This window comes from Protopterus annectens, chromosome 1.part1, assembly GCF_019279795.1.
Source record: "Protopterus annectens isolate FY-2018-M chromosome 1.part1, PAN1.0, whole genome shotgun sequence".
NCBI lineage: Eukaryota > Metazoa > Chordata > Ceratodontiformes > Protopteridae > Protopterus > Protopterus annectens.
Genome location: NC_056726.1, coordinates 931,286,936 through 931,291,935, shown reverse-complemented (window position 1 = coordinate 931,291,935; position 5,000 = coordinate 931,286,936).

Below are 5,000 nucleotides of genomic sequence, written 5' to 3'. Positions count from 1 at the left end.
TACATTAACTATCCACAACTTTTATTTTTTATCAAGTATTTTATGTTCATCAACCTTAGATAGATCTTTACCACTTTTGGTACTAACAGCTTTAAGATTAAACAAGTAATAGACAAATATTGGTATATGTTAAAATCAGATGTGTTTTTTGACCAGTGTTTGGGTGATTATTGTTCATATAGTTATAGGCAGGGTAGGAACATGGGGGAACTTCTTTCCTGGTTTAAGAAAATGGATGTTAACAAGGATAAACACCCGGATTCAGCAAGCAGCTATGCAGGAATAAGTTATTCCTGCACAGCAGGGACAGTTACTGTTCAGCACGGCAGCACGCCATGCATATGTATGAAGGCACGCTGCCATGCTCTAAAATGGACATGGTTCCATGTACGAGTGCAGGGGTGTATCTGAGAGCAGACCTCTCACAATACACATGCTCCCTGCACTCCAGAATTGCCTTTCGGCAATTTAAAATGAGCGAGAATGCTCGTATCACCCCCAACCTGTCAGCATGAGAAATTTGATCAAAGCCATAAGGGACAATCATCCCTACCAAGACAAAAGTTGAAAGAATAACACACTTAGCATAAGCACATATAATACACCTCCCAATTTGTCAGAGTAAGGAATGTGGACAAAGCCAAAAGGGACAATCGTCCCACAAAGCAGAACGTTGATAGAATAACAGGTTCAGCATTAGAATGGATATTCTGAAGGGTATAAATAAAAAAACACAACAGATATTTTTTTTAAACATGCTGTGACAACTGGAGAGAGATGGGTGAAGGCTGCCAGTTTAGTCAAATACAATTTAATATATAATTCTATCAACTGTATAAATAAATGTAAAATACAGGCTTGTGCTTTTAAAAGTAGGAAAACACTGTGAAATGTGGAACTGCAAAATATGTGACAACATTGCACTCTACTGACCCATTGAAGCATGTCGTATTCTTTCATGTTAGAATTTGGTCCGACGGCAGCTGGATAAAGATTTCATGCCCATTGTTTTAAGGCTAAAGTTTATGACTAAAATTTAGATGTGCAAGGTTCTTTATTGCTTTAGTTTCTGTTAGTATATACATGTTGAAATGTCTTCTATTGTTGTAAGTTTCTGTGCAGGTGTTAGATTGCTAAATAATGCAGGTTGTGGCCTGAGAACTCAGACCAGGTGTTAAGATGATGCAATATGAATACTGGGAAAACCTAAGTGTCAAAAATGATGTAATTTTGGGAGGGCCTTAGAGACATGTTTGTTAGTAATGTTTAAGTTCTATTTCTCACAAGAGACCTGAACGCATTTTGATCTGGACACCTAACTTATCAGCACTCTTCTTAAGCTCACATGTAAGTTTTTAGCACTGTGATATCTTGTAGGAATAGTTAAAGCTAGTAAAGATTAATTAGGTATTTTTCTTTGAAACCAGATCTGTCCTACTGTATTATTTTAAGTTTCTGTGTGATCTGTGAACTCTTAGATATCTCTGGTTTAGTAGTTTTGTCTTGTGTTTTAATTATTTATTATTAAATATTTTTTTAAACCTTCTACCTGTGGCTGTTTTGTGTAGATATGAAGCATGCTTTAGAGTGCATTATATATTTATAGAGTTTACTGTCTAAGCCCTTCCAATAAGCCTTAGACTGTATAGTCACATTACCATTGGATATTAATATTGCACAGTAATAATTTGTCACCCTTTTAAGGGCCTTTTAGTAGCTGATATTATTAACTGGGTGGTGGCAGTAATTACTACCATATAGTCTGGGTAAAGGGGCACAGCTGGAGAATCTGTGTCAGCCTTTCCCAGGAGTGTCTGTGAAGTTGTATAACTACTTATCTCAAAGTGTATGTGTGTGTTCTGTCAGCTACTTGGGCAGAGACACAAAGCACTGGTTGGACAGAGAGGGTACTGGAGGTTCTAGCTTGCCCAGTTAGGCTGAGACCTGGACCCTATGGCTGTGCCAGTGGCGAGTCTTATTGGGGACCTGGTGAGCAAGGGAGCAACCAGCCCCAGACTGACTGTGATCTCTGTGTGCACTTAAGGGAAATTGTACTTTACTGTGTGTATTAGTTATCCTTTCCTCTCCTAGGAGATGACCTCCCTGGTGTTAGTGGTGAGGATTGAGGCTCCTTGATTGCTGGGCCAGGGCACTATCATCACACATGCAATAAAGTTTAAACATAGCTGCACAGGTGTGTGCCCATTGCTTAGCTACGCTTAGTCCAGCTTAAACAGCACAAGAAGTTAAATAGCAAGAGACATCCAATAGAAGCAATACTGTAATAGTGTAGTGGTTAGAGTGTATGCTTTGTAAACAGGCATTCCTTGTTCAATACTACTGTTACCAGTTTGCATTTGACATGTGAAAGAAGTACATAAACATTATTTTTTATAATTAGCTACTAAAAAACATATATTTGTTAACCAGAGTACTGTAATAGGTCCAGATGTGAGGTGTCAGTTTAATACAGTTGTGAAACCCCCATATAAACACAAGTGCCCCATACAGTATAGTCACACATGAATAAATGTAATGAAAGCACATTGGGGGATATCAGGGACAGTAAACAAATTTATAATATGTAATGAATGATGAAGCAATCCCATACAGTAGTCTATAAAATAAAAAACATAAGCAATGCTAAGCATTGCACAGCTCTGCTTACCAGGTGTAAGCATTGTGAAAATATGACTGCTAAGCAATGAGTAACCCAGCTAAGTGGATTTGCCCATTGGTAAGCATTACTGAACCTTTACCTTTAAGCACTGCCAACCTTAGCTAAGCAGGTTTGCCCATAGCTTAGCTTAGCTCAAGATATTCAAAATCATCCAGTCACAGCAAAGTGCAGGAAATCAGCTGTATTTAAACCCCACAGGCAAGAATACAGCTCATAACCGGTTGCAGTTTCCCAGTAGGCAGTATGGCAGGTTTTGGTGAAGGCATACACTTCTAGGCACAGCACTGGGGCATGCAGGAGTCCAAGGTCATGGTAGGACTTCTGGTAAATAACCATGATGAGAGACTGCTGCAGGACCAGTACCAGGGCTCCCAATATAAAGCAGAAGCCTGGGACTGTCTCGCCAGTGATCTCACCAGTGCCACTGGTATCCCTCAGACTGGTGAGCAGGTCCAGCACACAATGCCAACTTGAAATGGAGGAAGAGGGAGCTCTTGGACGAGTGGTCCAAGAAGCAAGGCAGAGGGGTGATGTCCCAGCAGTGTATAAGTATTCATATCAATAACTGTTTATCAAAGTCCAGAGTGTGTATGTGATTGATATGTATGGCTAAATATTTTTCTATTCCCTTTACAGCTGCAGCTGAGCGGGCTGTGAATCAGGAAGCTCATGCCAGTAGGCTGCAAAGGCTGTGTCACGAGGCTGGTGAGTAACAATCCTGCTTGTAGTAGTCATACCAAATAAATATAAAGTAGTAGAAAATCACCTAGCAGTATATAAACTGTGTATGGGTTGTGCTGAATAAAGCAGACAATATGAAAGTAATAGTCCCATACATGTGATATTTCAATAAAACCATAATTGCATGGCAATAAAAGTCTAAATCCTGGACTGGTTGTCTTTACTCTGGTATTGTATGGCACTTAGTGTTGCAATCTCTGAATAATAATTTTGTGTTAACCACTGCTACCCACACTGTGCTACATAAAAATAAGTCTAGGAATGTCTGTATAAGACTGTTACACGGTCTGATTGTACAACCAATAAAGACTTAGACAGAAAACACTGAAGGAACATACAGCAGTTCCTCAATAGCTCACTCTGATGAAACTCAAATTGTTGTATGTTTAGCACACACAGCCATGGTTCAAATCCTGGGAGTGGAAGTAAGCTGTATGCATAATCATACCTCTTAAATGTACAGAATGCCCAGATAATTGGCTCATATTTCTGGCCTGCTTCTCTGTCTCCCTGGTAAATCACTGGGATAATCTCAGAATTATAGTCACTAAACAATGACATACATTTGATTTTCAGACCTCAAATCCTTCAGAAAATGTATATTAAAACAAATCTTGTTACTCTAGCAACTCTCCAAGTTTATAAGAGCAATATACAAAATATGTCCTTATTTGTACCTCCATGTTGCCAAGCTTTGTCCAGAGTGTGTGCATTAAGAGAGTGAGAGCTATGTGCATAATATTAACTAGGAATCTGGGAATATGTGTAGAAACAGTCAGGTAGTGCTAACAAACATTCCCCCACAGGTCTTTCAGATAAGAAAACTGTAACTGTATGGCAATAAAGTTTTAAATCTTGGACTGGTAGTGTTTACTCTGGTATTTTATGTCCTGACATGTAGCATTCATCAATATCTGATATCAGAATAGTACTATTGTGTCAACCACTGTTTCTCACACTGTGCTACACAAAAATATGTCTAGGAATGTCTGTATAAGCCTGTTGTAATTACAAGGTCAGATTGCACAACCAAGCGAGACTTAGGCAGAAAATACAGAAGGGACTGACACTGGTGTCTAAATAGCTCAATTTGATGAAACAGAAATTGTTGTACTTTTAGCAGATACAGCCATGGTTTGAATCCTGCAAGAGGTAGTAAGCTGTATGCATAATCATACCTCTCAACTGTACAGATTTTCCCAGAATGTCCAGATAATTGGCTCATATTTTTGGCCTGTTCTTTTTTCCTGGCAAATCAGTGGGATGATCTCAGGATTTTAGTCACCAAATAATGACATACATTTGAGTGTCAGACTTCAAATACTTCAGAAAATGTATATGGAAACAACTCTTGTTACTCTAGCAACTGTCTAAATGTTTATAAGAGCAATATTCAAAATATGTCCCTATTTGTACCTCCATGTTGTCAAGCTTTGTCCAGATGTTGTGCATTAAGAGATTAAGAGATATGTGCAGAATTACAACTAGGAATCTGGGAATATGTGTAGAAACTGTCAGGTAGTGTTAACAAACATTACCTCCGCAGGTCTACCAAGTAAGAGAAGTAGAATTTAGCTAT